General features: G+C 32.4%; 1 protein-coding gene across 1 annotated transcript in view; it reads right to left on the minus strand.

The window, feature by feature from the left end:
• nrm (neuromusculin) overlaps positions 1 to 27,910 on the minus strand; it is a 671,433-nt gene that overhangs the window by 351,139 nt on the left and 292,384 nt on the right. The gene's annotated exons all lie outside the window — the stretch shown is intronic.

Here is a 27,910-nt window from a genome sequence, read left to right on the forward strand (position 1 = left end):
CGATCCTGATATATACATCGAATCTGTCCAGGTTAGATAGTCAGAAGTAAGTTATTCTATTTTTAGCAGCATTGAGAAGATGAAACAGAAAAAAAACATCCTTTGTTTGGTCTAAATTATTATGTATTAATATTTGGTGTTATGGTATAATTTCGTTTATGGCAACAACTTGCTTGATTTTATATAATAGTAGCGTTTCTAATACTTTAGACATTCTAGGGAGTATGCTTGTAGGACAATATGAATTTGCTTGCGTTGCGGACTTACCAGCTTACGGAATCACAGTAACTTGAGCAAATTTCCATTGTATTGGAAAGTATCGAAGACGTAGTATGCTGTTGTGTATTATTGTTAATAACACCACTGCTTTTCTCGGTAGCTTCTGAAGTAATTCTCCTGTTATCAAATCATAGCCAGCAGCTTTCTTAGGATTTAGCATTTTTATTTGTTGTCGAACCTCTGTCGGAGTAAATGTTGTCAGAGGAGGAGATAGTTAAATGGAGTTTCGAGATTTATTCTTATATCATCATCTTCATCGTTATTAGTATCTGGTGCTGCGAATAAGGTTGCAAGATGCTCTGCGAATACTGTTGTTTTTTTATATCTGTTTTTTTTTTACATCTGAATGTATTATTGTCGGTCGTTTAAATTTTTGGCAGCTTTTTATATAGAGTGGTCTTGATGTGAGAGGTTCGAAACATAAACCTGGAGAGTAGTTTTTTTCTTCATGTAATGCTCTATTTAGTCTATGAATTATTCTGTTAAGATATTTTTTATTTAGTGGATTTCTCGTTGGTTGCCATATGCGCTGAGCTCTTCTTTTTTCTGCTACCAGTTCTCTTATATCATCATCATTGGCTTTTACAACTCTTCGTGAGTTTTTGCCGCGTTTACTATGGCCTTCCATTGATTCCGATCCTGTGCTATTATTTCCCATGGCCTTACTTCCATCTTCTCCAGGTCTTCCCTGACTGCGTCTTTCCACCTTTTTCTAGTCCTTCCTGTCGATCTTCTACCATCTGGTCTTTCCTAAAACACATTGCTAATCAGTCTGTCGTCATCACTCCGTACCACGTGGCCTGCCCATCTTAATCTATTGGCTTTTATGTATCTTACGATGTTTCCTTTCCCGAAGAGAGTCTCTATTTCATTGTTGTATCTGCTCCTCCATTCATTTGTCACGCAGTTCTCTTATATGGAAGGATATATTATCGTTTTCTTGCAAAGTAAAAATATAATTCACATTGGACTTTATAGAAAAAAAAAACAGCTGAGTTGGTAGGTCCATTTTCACCGGATCAAAGATTCCATACCAGTCAGAAGAGTGTGAAAAACAACAAAAAAGTAGGAGCAAAATACAGACATGGACAGACAGAATAACATTAATACAAAACGGAAAATAACAGTAGAAATTTGTTAATCAGTAAGATATACCTTACATCTTTATATGATGTAAAATCGTAAAGATTTTTCTTTTGTGTTCTTTGCACGATTTTCTGTTTTTTAATGAGATATATATATATATATATATATATATATATATATATATATATATATATATATATATATATATTAATGTGATATTAACAATCAAAGGTGCGCCAAGAAATTAATTAGCTAATTAATTAATGATTTTATCACACTATTTAATTCTCTTATCTCAGGGTTATATTCGTGCTTCAATATCTATGCTTTACATATGATAGGTAAGGTCTAAGGAATATCGGAATAATAGTCATATATGATACAAAATTATATATTGAAATAAAATTCACACTCAAATATCTTAAACAAAAATATCTCATATAATGATTATAAAAATTTTGTTCTACGTACGTGAACCTTCAAAATTTAATGTTATACACTATATAAATTAAAATTTCAAATCAAAATTGTTGTTCTATATCTCCTGATAAATATTTCTATCTTTTCTGAAGCAATTAAAAGAAAAAACTTTGTTGATAAAGAAAACCTGACGAATAAAAAAACTATCTCTCTGAAGATGAGTTGTCCAAATCCTTGTTCTTTGTAGCCTACACTATCGATTCTTAGCAGTTCCCTAGGTAATCCGCAATCTTACAATAAATTATTGCGAGCCTCTCGTCTTCAATAATCTCCTTCAGATGCACGTATCGTTCAAAAGATGCTAGCCTCTCCTCCTCTCGATAAACTGAATCTCTCGTTCCGGCCTGAACAGCGACTCTTGGAATATATAAGTAGAAAAGTATGACTTCCAATATTTTACTGGATCAGCTTCCGTCAGGATACACTTAGTCCACGAAAACTCACAAACATTCACTTCTAATGCTTACTATTACTTGATGATCATCATGAAACAACTGATGATCTTCCTTGTCTCTAAAATCTAGCTAAACTCCTATTCATCTATCTCTCCCACTTTTTTTCAATCTTTGCCAATCAAAGTTCGTCATATTTATCCCCATTTAGATAACAAACAACAACCTTAACTACAATTATAACTGTCCTAAAAACTATTAACATGTTAATCGTTTCTACAAATTCTTAAAAACTAACGGAGAAATATAATTTCTAAATTCTACCCTATTGTCTTTATTCACTGTACAAGTCCATTTGGAAAACCCGGTCGTATTCTTCAATTCACTACGTTTACTCAAATATATTTTACAAAGAAAATAATTTATATATCTTAAATTTTGTTTACTACAGATAATCCAAAGATAATGGACTTTCGTTTCTTTGAAATATCTTTTATAGTTTATCAGTTGAAATATTTTGAATTATTATATTTTATAATTTGAAATATATTAAGAGCAAACCAATATTATTTTTAATTTTACATAGCATAACAACTCTCCAGGATATCTTGAAAATCTATTTAGATGGTCTATTTAGTAATTTTAATTTTATCTTTGGCGGATAAAATGAATCATAACAATATATATATATATATATATATATATATATATATATATATATATATATATATATATATATATATATATATATATATATATATATATATATATATCTTAAAGAAATAATTGTATATAAATTTTAGACATAATAGAACATCTGAGATTTATGTAGCGAAACCTATACAGTTTCGGAAATGTTGAAATTAGTTCAAATGCTAAGAAATCGACTAAAAATTAAACATTTTCCCGTGTATAGTAAAAAGGTATGTAAAAGTATGCTAACAACCAATTATAACTTCTATTGATTGACCGATCATGAGATCATTTTCCTCTCCTTAATAATCATCACTTACGATTCCTATGCCGACGGTAGCAAATGATGGCAATTAATATGCTGTGCTGCAGTCTGATCTAACGAACCCAAGAAAATGTAACATTTATCACAGAAAGATTGACATCTGATTAAAACCGTTTTATTGTAACATGTCCCGTCCACTTTATCCTGATGCAACGGCTTTCTGAATCGAAACAGAATATTTGCGTTCATTAAGAGATTTATTTAGCCTGATCCTATTTGAAAACGATACAGGGATGTACTTGTACGTTTAGTAAAGAAGGAGAAATGTGTTAAATATGTGGTATTAACTAACACAACATAAAAATTTAAGAAAAACAAAACTATTAAGAAAATAATTATTTAAATTGATGATGTGGCAATAAATTTGCCAGAGTTTCGCAAAAGTCAGAAACCAACTGATACAAGTAAAGTCTCAAAGTAAAATATTTTGTAGCAGAAGTCGGGTCCATCAATATTTCGTCCGTCGGCAAATTCAAACAGATAATATTTGTATGTTATGAAGTTCGGGTAAACGATGTCCAGGGAGGTACCTCGATATTGGTTGTTTCACCGACACAAATTTTGATACAAGTATTAAATCATAAAATAACAATGTGTATATTATAGTCAAAGAGCAGAAAATCTGATTTTGGAACAAGAAACAAAACGTTATATTTCTTTGTTTTTTAAATGGTTAAAATAAAATGTAAAAAAAGATTATCACTCTACTACCCTGTCGGAAAAAACACTAAGGTGATACAACGGCATCTTCTATAGGACTTTTCAACGCTTCTCATTTGTTTCAGGCACTTGTTATATGTCATACAATTTTAATATATCTACGTCATACGTCTTTGGTGTGTATAGTTACTGTTATATACTATATACCAATAACGTATGACGTAGATATATTAAAATTATACGACAAATGACAAGTGCCTCAAACATATGAGAAGCGTTGAAAAGCTCCATTAGCGTTTAACGATGACGTACATAGACGAAACTGTGGAAAAGTATTTTACAAGAAAATATTGTTTTAAACAAAGTTAGCAATTTATAATGAAAAACTGAGTTGTTTTAACTGAAATAATCATCATATAAGCGTACCTTGTCTAAAATATTTCTCCTGCAGACAAGTTCTCATCATCGTCACTATCCACCAGATTAATAATAAGTTGTCCACTGTTTGAAAATAATTGTCCTAGTTTTCTATACTCATTTTCTACTTTTACTATATGGTTTACTGCTATTTTCCAGTCGGTACTTGTAGTCTCTGATAGTTAATATCGAAATAAATCGACCACTTTCGCGTCAAATTTTGGAAAACTATTTTTCCTCCAAATCCGTTTTTTTTACTTGTCCCCAAATAAGTTAGATATGATTGAATATGCAAAAATAAGGTGGTAACCTCAAAACAGTATGGCCATATTGTATTGCAATAGTGTCAAGTATATATTGTTTTTTAGAAGTTTTAGTACGAAGCACTTTAAGTAACTGTTTTTTATTATAGTTGTCTTCAAAATACAAATCATTATCTGAAAGGAAATCTTTTAGTTCCTGTTTTAAAGACGAACTGTTAGAAATTTGTTTGAGAAGTTTTGAGTGGTATTGTCCATAACTATCACACTACCCGGTGTTATATTGGGAAGAGTGTATTTTCAAACCACTCTTCGAATATAGTAGAATTCATATTCTGATGATAACCTACACTACATTTGTCTATTTTTTTTCCGCAAAGCATTAACCCATTTGGCACCCAACCATTTGCAGATCCACAGTGCACAATAATCATCCGAGAACCTATATTTGGAGGTACTCCTTCCAACTGGCACCTAAGTGAACCATCAGTCCAATTCTTGCTAGCGGTATCATGCGTGTCATACCATGTCTCGTCCAAATAATATATAGTTCGATGTTGGTCTCAATATTCTTGAATTTTTTAAAATAATCTAAACGATAGTGTACTATCCTCTTACTTTCCATAATAGCCACCCATTTATCAACGATTTTTTATTCGAACCTAAGTTTTTTTAGTCGCCTACGTAAAGTGGTTTTAGGTCAGCTTCTTCCCATCGCAACAAGCTTGGTGTATATAATATCGATTGTTGGTATTACATTTTTTTTTGTATTGCTCGTAAACCAAATTTCTTAAACATTTAGCAGTCACGATATTAATTTGTTAGGTTTTCCAGCATCCGATCTTGTTTTTCTCCTTTTAATACCACTTTTCACGATGTCACGCATGGTAGAATACGCAATTCCTGTTAGAAAGGTCGCTTTTCTTATAATACTGCCTTTACAATTTTCAGGATCTTTCATTTTTGTAAACGTTCATACAAATTCTCTTAGATTTTTCATTTAAAACAATCCTTTTCTTTGGAAGTCTTAAACACTTTTCTACAGTTACAGTCTCAGTGTCATTGTTTTTTGTATCACGTACACTTAAAAGATTGTTGACTACTACACTTTCTCTACTACTACTCTTGCTCTCATCCACGAAAAACTGTAGGTGATTTTTCCCATGGTCTAAACATTTTCTTTATACACAAATAGACAGTTTCAAACAAACAAACAACAAAAAATACTACAATTATTATAACTACTCACAACAAAATTTCAACACAACTCAAAATTAAAGCAATGCACAATGCACATCTATCTATAAACAAGCTAGTTGCAAAGATACAACTAAACCACCGCTAAACTAATAATTACAAGTCCAGTGTTTTAGATAAGGTACATGCCGGTATTTTTACAACCGGATTACTCATCGTAAATCAATCAGTTTATTGAAAATTTATACTTGGGCATTAGTACAGTTAAAATTGTTTGACAATTATATTTAGACGAAATATTAAGAAATATAACTGAAACTTTTTCTACTTTTAAGGACAAAAAGTTCATTAGCGGAAAGTAATTCAAAATTATTCTGCACATTATATTTAAAGCATTATTTGGTTAGCACATCTCATTTTTGGGGGTAAAAAATATATTAAATACATATATTAATTTGTCCGGACTAAAGGTGGTAAAAGATGGTCTGGAAGTTATATTTTTGTTTAAATTTGCCGACAGACGATAGATAGATGGAGCCCACTTTACTAAAAGAAAGCAGAATCGTGTTCAAAAAAAAAAAAATTCATTCTCGCTTTCACAGCGGTAACTGAAACGTAAAAATTGACAAGAACATTTAAAAGTTACTAGAATGTTTTAGACTTAACGATTATTGTTTTGTAGTTTTAGTTTAATAAACGTTTTTATTTTGAATCATAAAGTGTTTATAGACAAACCATAGGCACCATTTGGTGCCAGAAGTGGGATTTCAACATTAAACGGGATGCAGTGATTCAGAACCAGGCGCCAGAAAGATTTATCAATGGAATCCGGTAAGGAGGCAAATCTGCCCTCAAACAAGTGTCTTTAAGATTATCTAGACAGTTGCGCATTGCGCATTGGAAATCTAAAAATTAAAAATTGTGTATAGCTAAAACAACAAACCAGGCAACTTCTTCTTCTTCAGGTTCCTTCTCCTATCGGAGGTGGGAAATCATCATCCCTATTTTAATTATATTGACCGTGCTTCTGAATAATTCTAATGAGCTGCAACCGAACCACTCTCTCAAATTTATTAGCCAGGATATTTTACGTCGTCTTGGGTTTCTCTTCCCTTGCATAATTAACCTAAGTAATACGTACTTTTCGCCCCTCATTAAATGACCCAGATATTGAATCTTTCTAATTTTAACAGTTTTTATGACTTCACATTCTTTCTTCATTCTTTGTAACACCTCTATATTAGTTACTTTTTCAGTCCACGATATTCTGTGCATTCTCCTGTAGCACCATATCTCAAAGGAGTTTAATTTTTTGATTTCAGACTGTTTTATTGTCCACGCTTCCATGCCGTATAGGAAAGTAGAAAAAACGTAACAAAGTAGCATTCTTGTGCGGATATCTAGATTAAGGTTACGGTTGCAAAGTAAGGCTTTCAATTTTATGAACGTGTTTCTTGCCATTTCTATTCTAGATCTCATTTCTTTTGTTTGATCTCCATCTTCGGTTAGCCACGTTCCTAAATATTTATATGTTGTTACTCTTTCGATCGTTGTATTATTGATGATCAGGTTATCTACATTTTGTGTTTTTTTTTGAGAATATCATTGATTTCGTTTTCTTGAGATTCATTTGCAGTCCGTACCTTTCACATTACGTACTGTAGACCTTCCATGCCACTTGCAAATATGACCGTATCGTCCGCATATCCAATATTATTAATGCTATGTCCGTTGACCAAAATATCTTCCACAATATCCAATAAAGCTTCTTGAAATATCACTTCACTGCAGACGTTGAATAAGGGTGGTGAAAGTATGCCCCCTGGTCGAACTCCTCTAAGTATACTTACTTCCTCTTTCGACTCTTATTCTTGCTTTCTGATTTTGATACAGATTCGATATAATTTGTAGATCTCTACTATCTATGTTTTTGGTCTTAAGAATACTTAAAAGCTTTTCATGTTGAACTCTGCCAAAAGCTTTTTTAAAATCTATGAAGCAAGCATATATGTCCTGATTTAGATCCAGACATCGTTGTGTTAGAACATTGACTCCGAATAATGCTTCTCTAGTTCCTAGACTCTTTCTTAAACCCATCTGTGAATCACTTATTTCTTGTTCTAATTTCATGTGGATTCTGTTATGTATAATTTTAAGAAAGGTTTTCAATATGTGGCTCATTAATACAATTGTCCGATAGTCATTGCAATCTTTAGCATTTGTGATTTTTGGAATCGTTACAAAAGTTGAGAAAAGCCATTCTGTGGGTGTGTGTCCCGTCTTGTATATGGAATTAAAAAGGTCTACCAAGACATCAATATTATCTTCATCAATTATCTTCAATAGTTCAATTGGTATATTATCGGGTCCTGGAGCTTTTCTACCTTTTCTGTGTTTTATGGCATAAATAACTTTCTCTTTCATTATTTCTGGTCCCGTGATTTCTCCGTCAACTTCTAATTGTTCTACTTTTTGGTCATAAAATAGATGTTCAATGTATTCTTTCCATCTACGTAACCAGGTAACTATTTCTCAATTAAGTCTTCATTAAAGCCCTACTAAAGCTATATCATGAACATTCAGAGGTATAAATGGTTGATCGGTTTATTTAAAGCAGTTTTAGTTGGTTGTAAAAATCAACTTGTAGTCTGGCTAAGAGAAAGCAACACTACCTGTAGCTTCCTTGCGAGAAGCCCTGAATGTGCGACAGAATATCTCCGAGAAGCAACAAAAGAATTATCCAAGCTTATTTTCCTACCCAGAAATTAGATATGGCGCTAAACATCTACAGCAAGTACCAAGTAGGCAACAGAAGTTAAGTGAATCTTTACAGAACTTTGAAGCCCTTATTGCGTGCCTTAAGTGGAACTAAAGTGAAGTATGTTACTGAATGTGTCTCAGAGTGTAACTTGGGCATGAAATTGTTATTTAGACTTTCGGACATATTATGCGAAATGAATCCAGATATGCTCTCCTTCAAGCCACCCTGCAAGGAAAAATTTTTGGAAAATGAGGTCCAGGAAGAAGAAGAAAATCTTGGTTAAAGAACCTCAGAATCTGGTTTAATACAACATATGTGCAGCTTTTCCGTGCTGCTGCAGATAAGATAAATATTTCCATGATTATCACCAACATTCGTAATGGATAGGCACATCAAGAAGAACAAGAGGCATGTCATTTGAGAGCAACAAGATGCGTTATACACCCACGATTGACGGCGGAGCAACGTGAACGCAGATATCATTGGGTGATGGAACACAGTTAATGGGGCATCCAATACTGAAGACATAGCCTCTTTTCTGACAAATCAAGATTGGTAGAATATTAACCTAGAAATAAAGAGGACAATAATATATTGAACATTTAATGTGAGTAACCTCTCTCCTTGGTGGCGGATCAGTATGTGTCTGGGGTCATATGTCAAAATCTGACGAGGTCATAAAGCCAATAATAGTGATATATGGTGGTACCATAGGTTACAGATTTGTTTTGATCTACGATAATGCCCGTCCTTACGGTGCGAGAATTGTGAACGAATGGGTAAATTACTATGTAATTACAATAATGGGGTGGTCACCCCATTCTCCGGACATGAATTGTTTAAACTGTTAAGTCGTTTAAACCGACTTTTACAGATATCTGAAACTTTAAAACAATTAGCTAATAAATAACAAATAATTTGGGAAACAATACCTCAAAATTTTATTGATAATTTAATAAAGACATTCCCAAACAGACTAATAGCTTGAAAAAGAGCGAGGGGTGGCCCTAAAATGTATAAAATTGTTTATTAATAGAACAATAAAATAATTTTGTGATTATGACTTTTATTGAATTTTTCAATGATTTTATATTATTTAGTTATTTTATTAAAAAATATTTATTTGCATCTTTTAGTTGCCAAATAATATGATCTCTGAATAAAGTTCTTGTTTTACATATTTGAATTTTATTTATTTCGAACTTTCAAACATGTATTAAATTAAATGGCCAAATATATGGCCTAGGAGGACAAATTCGTTAAACTTCCCGTGCTCGAATCGGTATCAATAAAGTGTTATGATCATTTCGGCCTAGCCCAGCCTCATCAGACACTTTGGGCTGATACAAATTCAAACTCGGAAAGTCCAACGAATGTCTCCCAAAACTTCACTACAACAGTAGTTAGCTACACAGGCGCCACCTGCTTTGGCGGCCGTGAACGAAAACGATATAATTATATCGTTTTCTGTATCCTCTGCGCTATGCGAAATGTGTAAAAGATATAATCTTTTAGCGAAAGCCGCTATCGCTTTATTAAATTAAATGGCCAAATATATGGCCTAGGAGGACAAATTCGTTAAACTTCCCGTGCTCGAATCGGTATCAATAAAGTGTTATGATCATTTCGGCCTAGCCCAGCCTCATCAGACACTTTGGGCTGATACAAATTCAAACTCGGAAAGTCCAACGAATGTCTCCCAAAACTTCACTACAACAGTAGTTAGCTACAAAGGCGCCACCTGCTTTGGCGGCCGTGAACGAAAACGATATAATTATATCGTTTTCTGTATCCTCTGCGCTATGCGAAATGTGTAAAAGATATAATCTTTTAGCGAAAGCCGCTATCGCTTATTCGTTTGACTTTCCGAGTTTGAATTTGTATCAGCCCAAAGTGTCTGATGAGGCTGGGCTAGGCCGAAATGATCATAACACTTTATTGATACCGATTCGAGCACGGGAAGTTTAACGAATTTGTCCTCCTAGGCCATATATTTGGCCATTTAATTTAATAAAGCGATAGCGGCTTTCGCTAAAAGATTATATCTTTTACACATTTCGCATAGCGCAGAGGATACAGAAAACGATATAATCATATCGTTTTCGTTCACGGCCGCCAAAGCAGGTGGCGCCTTTGTAGCTAACTACTGTTGTAGTGAAGTTTTGGGAGACATTCGTTGGACTTTCCGAGTTTGAATTTGTATCAGCCCAAAGTGTCTGATGAGGCTGGGCTAGGCCGAAATGATCATAACACTTTATTGATACCGATTCGAGCACGGGAAGTTTAACGAATTTGTCCTCCTAGGCCATATATTTGGCCATTTAATTTAATAAAGCGATAGCGGCTTTCGCTAAAAGATTATATCTTTTACACATTTCAAACATGTAACATAAATATTTTTCCGATATCCACTTCAATCATTGAGCAGTGTATTTAATAAAACATTAAATTGTAATATGATTGAAATATTTCCACAATGAATATTAAAGAAAACACCATACGTCAAAAAATGATCATTGAATGTTAGTAAAATCTACAAAAAATCTAAGTTCAACCCTGTCCTGTAAATCCAAAAATCTGGACCAAACAAAATAATTTGAATCGATGAGGGTGATAAATCCATTTCGAGAGAATGTTTTCCATTACGACCTAAATCGCCCCCATCAACGAAATCCCGACAAAATACAATCACGTCTAAACTTAATTTTTTATTTTTTTGATGCCGGAATTCTGTGCGAAGACCGTGAAGCTGAAAAAAAGGTTTCTCAGATATAATTTGTAACTATTTGACCCAGGTGAAGCACTTTTTCTGAATTGAAACGGTTGTCTTGTTAATAAGTAGATACTTGTGGAATCTTTTTTTTTCTTTTTGATAAATTGAAGTAATTTGAGTTGATGGTTTGTCATTTCAGTATTACGGGTTTCGTTATAGCCTGCCTAACAATACAAAAAACTCTTATGTCATTCCAGTGAAGGGTAATAGATTTTTTATTGCAAATAAGATAAAATAAATTGGAAAAACGTCCCAGACACTAAACTGATTTCAAACAAACTGACAGACGCCAAAAAAAAACTAAAGAATTCTATTTGTGTATTTCTGTTATTTATGTCACTTTCTAATTTACCATTGCTTTTTTGACGTATAATTTTTTATGCCTATTACTTTTTGTTTGACATAAAATATGGAACTTATTAGTTTTTTAAGCAAATATTTATTTCAATTTTTCGACATTTAGAGATATAAACGAAATATTCAGCCTAATGGATATTATGGTATTTCTAGGTAATATTCCGAGTATTAGAAAAATGGGGAGTGTAGGGGGCGGGGATCAAGGGAGCAAGTACCAACTACACGCTGGTACATAACAAAAAAGTTTGAAGGTTACGTTCTTTTATAAAAAAATAGTACACATTGTAATACACGTTGCAGTCACATAAAAAGTTTATTCAAATATTGAATAAGTAATGATATTATAAACGCACTGGAAAATGATGGATTGGATCTACAATTGTGTAAGAGTCAAGGCTATGATAATGAAATTCGCTATGTCAGGCATCCATACGGGTGTCCAAGCAAGGATCATGGAAAAAATAGCAAAATCGTATTTGTCACATCATCATCATATAACGGGGGTCCTACGGCGATTGCCGCTTCCCGCATTTCAGCCTCCATCTTTTCCTATCTCTCCAATCTCCCTCTTCTAAGCCTCTAGATTGCATTGTTTTTGTAATTTCTCTTCCACAGGAATTTGGTGGTCTTCCCCTTTTCCTTCTTTCTGGCGGAACATACATTAAGGCTTTCTTTGGCCACCGCTTCTCCTCCATTCTCATCACGTGACCATACCATTGTAATTGCCTTCCTTGTATTCTATCTGAAAGAGTATCGCTAATTCCTGTACGGTTTCGTATTTCCTCATTCCTGATTCTTTTCATTCTCGATACTCGACATGACCTTCTAAGATAATCCATTTCCACAACGTGTACTTTATCTCGTTCATTCTTTGTCATCGTCCAACATTCGGCACCATATGTGGTAATTGGTTCTACAATTGCTCTGTATACGCAAAGTTTGGTATGCATCTTTATTTTATTAGACCACAGTAATGAATTCAGTATTGGGATGAATTTTTCGCTTGGGTTATTCGGTTTTGTACATCTATCTTAACTCTGCCATCTGCTGATATGATGCTTCCTAGATATTTATACTGGTTGCAGCCTTTTATGACATCGTTTTCAAGCCTCAGATCTGTGGTATTTCCTCCAATTTTTAAATATTCTGTTTTGCTTATGTTTACAGTAAGCCCCCATTTGGCGTATTCCTCAAATAATTTTCAATTCATATAATTTATATCTTCCTCATCGGTTGCAACCACCACCTGATCATCTGCAAACAACAATGTATACAGAGTTTCTTGTCCCACTTCGATGCCCATAAATCTACATTTATTCCTCCAATTCCTCAATGCTTCTTGGACGTATATTTTAAAGAGTGTCGGTGACAAACAGCATCCTTGCATTAGGCCTTTAGTGACTTTAAATTCATTTGAGGTTCTGGTTCCAATTTTTACACAACTAACTGCATTTTCGTACAATTTATATATCGCTCGGATATACGTCGAATCCAATCCGGACCTTTCGAGGACCTCAAACATTTTCTTTAACGGGACACTATCATATGCTTTCTCAAGGTCTATAAATACCAAATGGGTCTCTCTACTTCTTTCGACACGCTTTTTAATTATTTGTCGTAGGATAAATATATTATCAAGGCAGGATCTCCCGGTACGAAAGCCGCTTTGTTCTTCAATATCTTGTATCTGTCTTTCAACCCTCTTCTTTAATATTCTGCCGTACAACCGGCCCACAGAGCTCGTCACACTAATACCTCTATAATTTGAACAGTCTCTTTTATTCCCTCTCTTATATATGGAGCTTATATAAGATTTATTCCAATCTTTAGGAATTTCCTGGTCTCCACACATACATTTATTGAAATGGTCTACTATTAATTCTAAAAGTGCAGTCGGCCCATATTTAACCAGCTCTATGGGAATGTCTCCAGGCCCTGCTGCTTTTCCGTTTTTAACCTCTTTTAAGGTTTCCGTCAATTCAGATAATGTTATTATAGGGATTTCCTGTCTTTCGTCTCTGTTGTCTATTAATTCCCTTATCTTTTCCCATCTGTACTCTACTCTATCCTCTTTCAGCAGTTTCGTATAATATTCTTTCCATTCATTTAACTTTATGAGAGAAATGTTGTCTTCATTTTTCTCATTTTTCCTAAACTGCTTTAATGTTTTCCAAGCTTGTGCCACTTTTGTTCCACCCATAAATCTGTCCAGTTCATCACACTTAGCCTCCCAGTTTATATTTTTTGCCTTATCCACGTCTTTTTTAACTTCTCTATTCCATTTAGCGTATATTTCTCTGTCTTGAGGATCTTTGGATTGAAGCCATATGTGATATGCTTGCTTTTTCTTGAGAACTTTCTCTTCCAGTTCCGTTGACAACCATTCAGGTTTTCCTTTTTTCCGATTTTCAACTTTTCCCAGTGCTTCATTTGCCGCTTCATAAATATATTTTTTAATTACCTCATACAGACTTTCAGGGTCTAAGTCCTTTGTTTCTATATTTTTTATTTTCTGAGCTATTCTAATTTTATATAAGAACTTTGTCGAATCTTGTTTAAAGCTTTCCAGGTTATATTTTATGTTTTCTATGGTTGTTCCTATGTCTGTTACTTCATCATTTTTGTGACTTGATTGTTCTCTCTTAAATGTGGCCATTACTTTTGCAATAATCATATGGTGGTCACTTCCACATTCTGGCCCTCTAAACACCTTCACGTCCTTCGTTTTTAGATTAGAATCTTTACGCTGAATGAAATAGTCAATTATTGATTTTAAATTTCTGGTAGGCTGCGTCCATGTAAATTTGTGTATATTCTTATGGGGGAAGAAACCATTTAATATTTTCAAAGAATGTGCCTCGCAAAAATCATTTAATCTTTGACCATTGTCGTTCAGAATGTCTTCTCCATATTATTTCACTGTTGGAGCTCTTTCCAGTTCTTGCATTAAGATCACCTAAGATCCAAATTTCTTTCTTCTTATTAATTGTGGCTAGAACATTTGTGCCTTGTGCAAATCAGTCTCTTAATTTGTGTGGAGCTCATACATTTACAATCAACCCTAGCTATGTAACGTTTTTTGCAACTTTCGAAACTGTATATAATTTCTTCTCGTCCTCTCCACATAGATGGGGATTTTATTGGAAGTTATAGGTGTATCTGTAAAATAGCTATCTGACACTAGATGTTTCATGAATTAGTTCAAGTTACAGAAAAATTGTGTGATGGCATGAAAAATATTATAACACGGGGATCTGCTGAAATTTTACTTTTGAATATTTTTGATATCAAATTTCTTGGATTCCTTCATCTATAGGAGTACATTTTGCAACAAATAAACAGACCAAAGAGGTATTTATAGACGTAGTGTTTAAGCATTAAAAACGTAATAAACCTCCACAGTTTGAAAGTGTTTTTGGAAGACAGTCCATATGCGTTGGTCACGAAGGCTCTCCAGTTTGCTTTGGAGAAATATGATAAAATGGGAATTTCCCTTGAAAAAAAAAGTAGGAGACGTTTAAAGAGATAGTACCTGGAGAAACAGTCGAAGATGCCGAACAATCTATCAAAGATGAAACTAAACGATGTATGCTTGAATGTTTAGACAAGCTACACCAAAAAGTTTAAACAAGAATGTAAAAAATGGAGACTGTATTCGAGAAATTTATAATCGTGTTTACTCAATTGTGACACAGAATTCAATAAGCAAGAAATTGTTAATGAAATCAAAAGACTTCGCCACCATATAAAAGATGTAACAATAAATAAAGAGGCCAGAAAGAAGCTCTTCAAAATTGAAACTCATAAAATGCTAGTTACTATCCACGATGAGCCAGACCTGGCTAAATAGTTTGGCCATGCCCTCGGTTAAACGTAAAGTATCTTGTTTTATCGATGTTAACCCTTGCTTTATTGCTTGGATAATGAATAAAACCAAACCAGATTAATTAAATTAAAAGTTATTTTTAGCATAGCATAGATATAAATTTTATTATATTTTATCTTCAAACATGTTTTATGTAGGTAGTTCCTATATGGAGATAAGTCTTAGCTTTTTCTTATATTGGAGAGAGGGGCCTCTTCAATTACTTTCGCAGTTCACAGAAGGCAAAAGCTTCATCTTCCACTATAACATGTGGTAACTTATTAGCGCAGATATTTGTTATCGATTTGGGTTCAGGAATATTTAATGCCTTTTCAGTGAGTTTTTTGTATAAGGTGTTTTCTTGAAAATTCCTGAGTCACTATCTTTACCATATGCTCCAACCTGGACCCATATAAAGCACTAATTAGCGTCACATAAAGCCATTAGCACCAATGAAAAAAAAATGTTTAAAATTATAGTACATAGATCCGCAGTTTGGAGGCTAAATTAATCGAATGTGCTTTCCGTCCAATGCACCGATCCAGGTAGGAAAATAAGCTTTTTGTTCAAATTCTTCAGGTATTTGTATCCATTTCTCTTTACTCGGTGCATTCATGACAACTGCTTTTAACTTCTCTCATATCACCTTGCACACTTTTTGAATTGCACCCGATAATGTAGACTTTCCAATTTTATAACCATACTGCAATTCAGTTAACGAACAACCACTTGACAGATATCTGCAATAGAATAACAATTATTATCATTTCTATTTCAGGATCAACACTGCAGAAGAAATGAAAGAATTTACGTGATGTATATGTGAGAGATATAAAAAAAATTAAAACCTTAAAGTCTGGTTCGGCAGCAACATCGAAATCTGCTTCGGCGTATTTTCAAATATTAACATTTTTCCAACCCACCGTACAAAAAAGAAAATGTGACAGTAGTTTTCAAGTAAAGGATGATAATGATAACGACGGCGACGTTCCTGAATCAGCTGAAGGAAACAGTGACAGCAACTTCAGACCTACGGGAGCAGGTGGATATTCACCTGCTACAAAGAAGTATAAACTTCATCCAGCAGACGAACATTTTGCCAAAATATTAGAAAAGAGTATTAACCAAAGAAGACCAATGGAAAAAGAAGAAGACGATGAAGATAAACTATTTTGCCTATCATTACTTACAGAACTAAAGAAAGTACCCGAGCACAACCGTTTAAGACTGCACGAATAGCACGAAACCAAGTACAGGCAAATACTCCGCAATTCCAGGAAAGGCAGCCACTGTCTTCTAATGCATCTATATACGATATTTCTTATTCAACAAATCAGCCATCTAGATCTTTCGGTCAACATAACGCAAATCCTCAGGAACGCCACCCATTGCCTAGAAACAATAGATTAGTTAGACAACAGAATTCCGTCCGGCACTATGAGTATCAACCTCATTCTCAGTATGGATATAGACTACAGAGACTACAAATACAAATTCACAATATACACCATTACCTACTATCTAGTGCAGAAACTCAAGAACTTGATTTGTTTAACAGCGATGAAAACAGTACTTAACGAACAAGTGTAAAAATATTTTTGATTTATAATAAAATAGTATGCCTTATTCACTATAATAATACTTATATTTAATTAAAAGCTTACCTTAACATAACAATGATTTTTCTTTCGGCGATATGCAGTATCGTATTGCATTATCACTGCACTTTAAGTCGTTTTCAATAATGCTCATTAAACAGTCAAATGACGTAACCGACATCCTGAAATAGTTAAAAAACTTCGTGTCCTCTCAGCTTTGGATATAAGGTAATATATAGACTCAAAGTGATTCTCTCGCTTAAAATTGGATGAACCCAATATCTTCTTTGTCTTCGTCGACGTCGATGTTTCAACCTCCGATACAAAACCCATAAACAGATTGACTCATCAACTTCCATTTTCGACGACTACGCCGCTACAATGCTGCGTTCTCGCAAACTCGGAATAAAAAAAAACGCGCGACCATCTGATACATCATCGCACGTTAACGAGATCCAAACGCGCGTTGTCGCGCGACCATGTGAACTTAGCCTTAACCTTAATATTTTGTTGTCTTTTATATTTTCTTTTAGTATGTTTTACAGTGTCTAACTAGTTACTTTATCGAAGACTTTTTTAGAAATTTAGAAATAGGAGAAAAACTTTTATGACCAACAAAAATTAATATGGAGATTCATTGTAAATGTTAGGTCTATAAAGGGGAAATGAGTAAGTACAAAATATTAACGTGCGAAAATTGAAATATAGTTTTTTGCGTTGGTATTCAATCAACGTTTTTAGTTAATTTTTATTAATTAAAAGTTTATCCGGTAATATCGCGGAACGAGTTAAATGCACTAACTCTCATATTTCATTTTCATTATCAATTTATGAAGCCTCAAAGCTATTTAATTGTATAGACTTCATTTTATAATATTTATTATAAATGTAGATATATTGAAATGATATTGTTAAAAAAAATAATTTATAAGTTATATACTAGAGAATTTTATAAAAATTATTTATATGAGGGTATTCTTAAGAACGACCATTGTATATTTGTACGTATTGTATATTGAACGTATTGTAATAGCGACCATCAATTTTTATCAGCTGAGTTCCGCATGAAATTAAGAAACAGTCCAAAAACAGGAAATACAACAACTAAATGGCATCTAAGATATAACGATTCGTACAAAAAAGCCGCAACGCAAAAGCTATGTGACCTCAAACAATCATTAAATCCAGAAGAGTCCTCAAATAGCATATGGACAAAAACAAAATCCATATTGCATAATGCTGCGAAAAACATTAAGAGTGATAGAGAAGAAAGAAGGAAACAATGGATAACAGACTCCACGTGGACTAAAATACAGGAGAGGAAGTGCTTAAAAACCACAGGACTGAACAGTGAAAGTGATAAAGAGGCCTATAAAGCGCTAAACGGTCAAATAAAACGACTCTGCAAAAAGGACAAGAACACACACTTGAACAAAATCTGCATGGAAATAGAAGGGCATAAAACCAAAACTGAGACCAGAGACATGTTTAAAAAAATAAAGCAGATAACACGCTCCTTTACACCAAACTACCCTGCTATCAAAGATGATAACGGAACTCTACTCACTTCTATTTACACAGATGGAAAGAATACTGTGGACGACTGATGATGGAGGAAAGCACAGACGCCCCATCACAACAAGAAGATGCCAGTTTGGCGACGGAACCTGACGTACTCAAAAGTGAAGTTGAAGCAGCAATTATGAGGCAAAAATGTCAGAAAGCTGCCGGTCCAGATAACATACCTATTGAAATGATTTGGGCCCTAGATGACGTTGGAGTAGATATAATACATCAAATTTGTCAAAGAGTATGGGAGACAGGTAAATGGCCTGAGGACTGGACACAATCACTATATATTCCCATACATAAAAAGGGAGCGAAAGATTTATGTAGCAACTATCGCACAATTGCTCTAATTGCGCATTGCAGTAAGATACTCTTACACATAATTCTCGAGAGGATAAAGCCCTTTTTACTATCTAACATTGCGGAGGAACAAGCAGGTTTCTTCCCCGGACGTGGTACTAGAGAACAAATTTTAAACGTACGGCAGATTGTAGAAAAATCCAGAGAATTTAACATCACAACATATTTGTGCTTCATAGATTATAGTAAAGCTTTCGATTTGGTCAACTGGAGTAAAATGTGACAGGTTTTGTCTGAAATGGGAGTCCCCAATCATCTGATACTGCTAATTAAAAGCCTGTACAATAACAATTATGCCAGAGTTAGAATAAATGGGGAACTAACCGATAGTTTCAGGGTCACAAAGGGCGTGAGACAAGGCTGCATACTAAGCCCAATTCTATTTAACATCTATGGTGAATGGATAATGCGGAAAGCTACTGAGGACTGGAACGGTGGCATCACCATTGGCGGGAAGAAGATTTGCAACTTGAGATATGCAGATGATACTACTATCCTCGCTAGTTCTGAAGCTGAATTGATTCACCTGCTACAACGGATAGAAGACGTAAGCTTAACGATGGGCCTTAAAATAAACAGAGATAAAACGAGAATCATGATAATTGACAGAGCTAACAACAATCAAAAGCATCTGGTCATGATAAACAATATCGCTGTTGCAGATAAATTTGTGTACCTGGGCTCATTAATAACCCACAAAGGAGGCTGTACTGAAGACATAAAGCGGCGATCAGCAATCGCAAAAAGCGCTATGGCAAAATTAACAAAAATTTGGAAATGCCATGAAATAACTACCGATACAAAAATGAGACTAGTAAGAAGTCTAGTTTTTCCAGTTTTTACTTATGCATCGGAATGCTGGACCCTTACTGAGAAAGACAAAAAGAACATAGATGTATTTGAGATGTACTGCTGGAGACAAATGCTGAGAATACCATGGGTGGCCCGAAGAACAAATGAATCCATACTGGACCAGCTAAACATAAAGAAAAGACTAAGAACACAAATATCAGAACAAATAATAAGCTATTTTGGACATGTCCTTCGAAGAAATGGTCTTGAAAAACTTACCATCCAGGGAAAAGTAGAAGGCAAAAGAAGTAGAGGTAGATCTCCCACACGATACACGGACCATATTGTTGCTACCATTGGCGCTCCATTGTCAGAATGTGCTAGAATGGCAGAAGATAGAAAAACGTGGAGGAACATTGCGAAAATTTAGCTAATAGCTTCATGATATCACGATACCTGCATCAGGTTAACGACTAAGAAGAAGAAGAAGAATTTTTAAGAAATTAGCATATAATAAGTGTAAAAAGTTTTATTTTAATAATTATATTATTATAAATATATTTAAGTGGGACATGTGATTAGGCAACCAAATATACCTACTCGGAATAAATGACAGTTAGAGAAATTAATAATTTGCGAATGTGAAATAGGGTTATGTGTTAGTTTAAAATACATATAGTTACTGATTTAAGTTTATATTCTGATCTGAAAAGCCTCAATGTCGATAAAATTCTCAATAGAAAAGAAAAGAATTCTCTAGATCACGGAAGATAACCTATTTCAAAAATAGACTATTCCAGAAAATTCAGATATGTAGGAAATGGAACAAATCGAATAGGATTTCTTGTCAGATGGTTCTGGAAGATTGAAAAGGTATAAATACTAGGTGATTTGGATTCAAAATGGCCAGTCAGTTAGTAAGAAAGTTAGTTACAGTTATAAAGTCAAAAGTCAGTCGGTCCTATTTTCAAGACAGTTCAAGATAGAATACAGTCAATCAGTTGGTGAAATGTTCAATATAGTGAGTTCAATGAAGATTAAGAAACAGAATAAAGAAAATATTATTGAAGATTAAAAATTATGTTATGTATAAATGGTGATTGGATAATGGAAGGAAGTATTAATTGAAAATTAAAATTATATAATATATTTGGTGATTGGATATTGGTATATTGAAAAGAAGAATAAATATAAATGCTGTTAAGAAGAAAAATATTTTAAATTGGTGGAAGCTGATAATTGGAAAAAGTAATTTCACAAAAACAAGGATAATCGAGGCTGAGAACGAAGACATTGAGTGGTGAATAAAATCTTTATTTTGGAGAACATTTTCATTTAGGCATTCAGTGAAAGAAAGGTACAAAATTTTGTTAATATAATTTAGTTAGTGTTATAAGAATTTCAATTTTAAAGATAGTTTGTTTAAAATTTACATTATCTATATAGTTTAATTAGTTTCATAAGAATTTTAATTTAAAGATAGTTTATTTTAAATTTTACATTGGTTATGTTAGATATATATGTGTGTTTCATAATAGATATAATAAAGATAATTTCAAAAAGTGCTTACAAACTAATTCTTTGAGAACCGCGATAAAAACCCTATATATATATATATATATATATATATATATATATATATATATATATATATATATATATATATATAAAATAAAGATTTATTTTGAGGTTGCAGTCATTAATAGGGCAGGAAAGTGAAACTCTTTGTTCTTTATCAAGCTTTCGCAAAATTTATTTGCTTCTTCAGGATATGCTAAAATATGGTATCAGTAAATACAATGAAATTAGAATTAAATACCATTGTATAAAACTTGTATAAAAAGTTACAACATGAGGTTAATCCATTAAATTTTCAAATTTACAAAACATTAAAACTTAACTTATTAAAATTATATAGTTATGAAGTACAATATTTTAATTTTATTTAATTTTGTACAAATTCATTATGACATTGATTATGTTGATGTTTGATTTATGTCAGAAAGACACTCGTTTCTGTTTATTATATTTTTTGTTGTTGATAACTAGCTTTTGATTGTTATTATGGTTACGTACAATTAAATAAAAGAGAATTCTTAGAAATGGTATGCATAAATAAATATCAATGCGTTAATAAAAAAACTGATATTGATAAACTAAGCAATATCTATAATTACATTCTATCTTACGAAAATTAATACTATAATTTTCTAATATTAGATTTTCTGACTATAAATACTATAATTTCAAAAAATTTAAATATTCATATTTGGCGCCACTTTGTACGTAACCATAATAACAATCAAAAGCTAGTTATCAACAACAAAAAATATAATAAACAGAAAACAATCAATGTCATAATGAATTTGTACAAAATTAAATAAAATTAAAATATTGTACTTCATAACTATATAATTTTAATAAGTTATAGTTAAGTTTAATGGATTAACCTCATGTTGTAACTTTTTATACTAGTTTTATACAATGTTATTTAATTCTAATTTCATTGTATTTACTGATACCATATTTTAGCATATCCTGAAGAAGCAAATAAATTTTGCGAAAGCTTGATAAAGAACAAAGAGTTTCATTTTCCTGCCCTATTAATAACTGCAACCTCAAAATAAAACTTTATTTTACATAACGTGTCAGTCAATAATACCTAACTACTCTATATATATATATATATATATATATATATATATATATATATATATATATATATATATATATATATATATATATATATATATATATATATATATATATATATATATATATATATATATATATATATATATATATATATATATATATATATATATATATATAGAATAAAAACGAAATTATTTTTTTTTAATATAATTTATCCATTAATTATGCTATATTTTACAACAGGGTAATATAATCCGTTTTATCTCATTTTAATGTTAAACATCACCTATTATTTATAACTTTAATATGCATTTAAATTTTCTGAATTACGTTTTATATTTTATGTGCCTGAAACTAATTTTATGTAATAATAAACTAATACTAGTTTATTATTGTTTTTATTGCTTAGTTACCAACTATGTAATAGTGCACTTTATGCCCGCGAGGGGCATACAAACAAAAAGATAACTTATTAGAAACATCTTTATTTAACAACATTTCAAAACATTATTTAGAATTTATTATTTAATTGTAATTTTTCATATTCCTTCTCATAGGCATCTCTTCGATTTATGTGATAGTAACTTTTGCGTTTCTTTTTTCTCTTTTTTTTAAATTTGGTTAGAGATCTCAAAAATATCTTGCATTTTCACGGTTTTAGTTTAAAACTTTTGACAGCATATTTATTTGCTACGCGCAAGCCGCGTAGCGGCGATCGCAGCAATTTTACAAGCATTTAATAAGCTTACAACTCAAGTTGTGTACTATACTTTTTCTACGATTATTTTCATTTATAAAAATAAAAAGTATAACAAGTAACTTTTATTAATTTAACAAAATTCCGTATTTGTTCCGAGTTTGGTGGATGTTCAATAATCTGTGGTGAATGGTGAGATGACGTAAACTGTACGGTGTGTGCTTTTTAAACATTGGTATTTTCAGTGTATGTAAAGGTCTGTAAATTACTTTCAATTGAATTTATAATTCTATTGGCTGTTGACGTCATATTATTTATTGACTCATCGACATATCCTTCGGTCGTTGTTGAAGATTTCAATCCGCCATGTCGTTTAAGAGCCATTAAATCACCACCGGCATCTACCAAAATAGTGGCAGAAGTCCGTCTTAAACAGTGATTTGTGTACACTTTGGGATCTGGTAACTTTAAATATTCGGCTATTTGTTTAGGAACACCGCCTATTTCGTTTAATCCTACCACCTGTTTCGTACATTTACTTCATTGATAAGAAAAAATTGATTTATTTGCGGATCGCTAATCTGTAGTCAAATTTCTATATATTGTTTGCAGATTTTATAGCAATTTCCGCAAATAACGAAACGATCTACATATTTTGGTTTTCGTATCAGGAATTTTTACCAATAATATGGTACTTAAATCATCAATGTCACAAATGTCAAGATTTGTTAACTCTTGTTTCCTACAAGCTCCACATATTCCAGTAATTGCAATAACCTTAAAATGAAAGTATTATAAGTAGGTACATTTATGTTATACTTTTAAATAACATACCTTTATTAACAAGTACATCAGGAGCTCCATTTAAAAAAAGTTTTATTTCATCAGGATGTAAAATTTTAGATTTTTTGTTTTTAAAACCTTCTGATTGCTTTTTTAGATAAGCTCGCAATTTCGGGTAATTTTCAATATTAACATTATTTTTCAAAGTTCTAACACTTCTTAGCATATAATAATATATTGCCCATAATGAGGATGGTTTAAATTTCTTAGCGATTTTTCCAAAATAAGCCAAGAGTACGTTTTCAGAAAATGAATTTACATTATTTGTTGTACGCCAATCCATAAATTGCTAATATACCTTTTCATATCTTCCTCTAGATTTTTCTGGTAATAGGTTCTCGGTAGTGTTCGCAGCTAACTACATAATATTGGGTGGTGTGCTACTAAATTCATCTTCACTATTCGATGAACTCATTTTATTTATCTCTATTTAAATTACCACTATATTTACACTGACAGATTAATAATTTTTAATCTGTCAAAATAACGTCTGTTAATTCGTTTCCATGGTAACTCGACCAACTGACTTACAAGGCTTATGTGATATTACACATTTTTATAGAACTGAAGCGAATTTTTTTTTATTACGTGGTAGTCATTACGTGTTAGTATCTGTTTTGATGTATTTACTTAGCATCCAAATAGTAGGCAATATACAGTTTACTACTAAGAGAGTACAAAAAGTTTGTATTCACCGCGCGTATTAATAGATGCATATGTCCTCGGGCTACTTACAAACCCTCGGAAATCGTTCTCAAAATACAAACATTAGTTTTAATAATGTTTGTATTTTGAGAACGATTTCCGAAGTGGAAATTGAAACGTCAATAAACGTACTTTAACCTTTAATTGTGGCTTATTCCCATTTAAATAGTAATTATAAGTTTAACCCTAATTAGAAAACTGAAATACAGAGAGGATAGGTAATACGATATAATAGTAAAAACCAACCTAAAACTGACGGTTTAAGACGTTTTCGACTAACCCACCTTATATCTGAAGGAATACAATACCTTATAATCCTATTACGGGGTTATTTTGAATGGTTAGAGATGAACGACCAATGTCGTAGAGTATATGATTGAAATATTTATTTGTACTAAATAAATATATTTTTTAAATTGTATTTATGTAAATTGTATTTTTTAATAAAACTTATTTAATTTATTCAAAAATAAAAAGTTTCTTGCCATTTGTAAAAGATACATTTATTTAATTAAGGAAAAAGGCGCCAAATGTCGCCTGGCATAATTTCCAATGTGTTTTAAATGCATCCATTATTTTCGAATCCGTAGAAAACTAATAAATATTTTTGAAAAATTTAAACGCAGAATGAAAGATTACATTATTACTGAGGGCAGAAAGTCCCTGAAAACTTCTAAAATGTTTATTTTAATATGTTATGTAACAGGGGTGAAAATAAAAGAGAAAATATAGTATAATTTTTAACTGAAAATATTGCATGCAAAAGAAACTTTTTATTTATTCTAATAAATATTTCATTCTGCCTTTAAATTTTTCAAAAATGCTGTTTAGTTTTCTCAGGATTTGAAAAAAAAATGGATACATTTAAAACACATTGAACATTTTGACAGGCGACATTTTGCGCCTTTCCCCTTTAATACCTTACGATTACAACTATTATTACTTACCTTATATAATTACGATTAGAAAACTATTCAAATTCAAAATAAATAGGATCAACTTCGGAATCAGAGTCATCTTGAGGGTTAATAATTAGCGGTTGTGTCTCTAAGGTCGCATCAATTATGTTATCAAGATCCCACATTTTTTGTTCTTCTTTTATTACATGCCTTACTGCATCTTTCCAGTTTTGTTCTGTAATATGTTGTAAAGACTCGTATAACAGTTCACGTACAGCTTGTATTTTATATAACGTATTTTTTCTAGCCACATAACTTTTCATTTGTGCCCAAATGAGTTCAATTGGATCTATTTCGCAGTGGTAGGGTGGAAGTCTAAGGACTGTAATGTTTCGCCTTTCCGCCATTTTGTCAACTACGTATTCCTTGAACTTAGATTTGTGTTGCCGGGCAATTTTTAGAAGTTCTGCTTTTACCATTCCATCTTCGTAAGGCAGATACTTATTCCGCAGCCAGTCAAGAATATCCTGTTATCCACGCAGTCGTTGGAAGTCTTTCTACTAGTCGTGAATGATAAGGTGCATTATCTAATACTATAATTGAATTTGGTGGTATGTGTTCAATCATCTGCTCAAAATACTCTTCGAAAACATCAGCTGTCATCTCCTGGTGATAGTCTTTTGTGCTTTTGGACTGAAATTCCAACAAACCATGCTTAACAAATCCTTTTTCACTGCCAATGTGAGAAATTATTAATCTACTGCCTTTACCAGAAGGTGGGGAGATACCAGTAGACCAACCTTCCATAAAGGCTTGCCTGGAGCTTAATATATTTTTATCTGACCAAATTTTTTTTAGAGTATGACCTGAGTTTACCCACGTTTCATCCTGGTAGAAGATGGGCCTTCCTTCAGCCCGGAATTTTCGTTTGGATCTTAGATAATTTCTTCTCCAACATATTATCTCCTTTCGGTCAATCAAAAGTGATTTTGGGTCTGATTTCTCCCACCGGAAATTTAATTCTTTTAAAACTTGCCACAATTTAGTTCGTCCGATATGAGGCAAATCCGGGTCGTCTCTAACTTCTTGTAAAATTTTGTTTAGGTTTGGTATTTCTTTTTTGACAAAAAATCTATGAATTTTCATTCGAATACCATTTTTGGCAAATTCATCAATTTCAATAGGCTTTTTCCCTCTTTTTAAGTGTTCGTTTGTGTTTGGGTTAGCTATACCGTGTTTTTTTCTTTCTGATAGGAACCTATATATAGTTGACTCTCCTACGCCAGTTATGTTGACACAACTTTCGACTATGTTGCGAACAGTGTTTGTGGGATTCTGAGAAACCAGAGTATCGTGAACATTCAGGACAATAGTCTTCTCTCTTGGTGAATAGACAGACTTACTGACTGTACGCAACAGTACCGGTGTAAAACTTGATAATGTTGATGATGAAGCCATCACAAATAATCCAACAAAACGAGCACGAGCGAAAGGTACGTATATGTTCGTAGGTATATGGAATAAAAAATCACTCACGCACTGCATATAATTCGCAAAAGAAATATTCGAGACGCTAATTACTGCCGTAGACGCGGACACACCGACGAGCCGTAAATTACATGGGATCAAAAGCGTACTTAACAAAAAAATTGTTTTCGTTCGTAATAACTTCACCCTTTTAAGTTAAGTTTCGAATATAAACTGAACAAACGAGGCACGTGGCCAAAGCATACCCTTATTATATTATTAAAAATCTGAGGAATTTCATCCTAATTATCTTGCAACGAATAGTACCTTCGGATATAAATTCCAGGTTTTCTAGTAAAGTGATTAAACGCAAAGATTAGTATTGAAATATCCAAAGAGATAAGGTATTCTTATTTACAAAATTGTTAATGGTTAAATTCTTATTTTTATTAATATAATATAATTACATAACATTAGCCGTGAAAGTTTTAATTGTTTTTTTGGCAAATATATTAGTATTAAAATATTATTAATATTATATATATATATATATATATATATATATATATATATATATATATATATATATAATGAATAAACACCTCAGGACGCCTATGGTTTACGACCGTTTTATGAGTTTGAGGCACATTTCGTGCTCTCAACAATTTATGAACGGAGAATATATATATATATATATATATATATATATATATATATATATATATATATATATATATATATATATATATATATGCCGCTAATAACTTTAAGTGATTGATA

This window comes from Diabrotica undecimpunctata, chromosome 9 (assembly GCF_040954645.1).
Source record: "Diabrotica undecimpunctata isolate CICGRU chromosome 9, icDiaUnde3, whole genome shotgun sequence".
Taxonomy (NCBI): domain Eukaryota; kingdom Metazoa; phylum Arthropoda; class Insecta; order Coleoptera; family Chrysomelidae; genus Diabrotica; species Diabrotica undecimpunctata.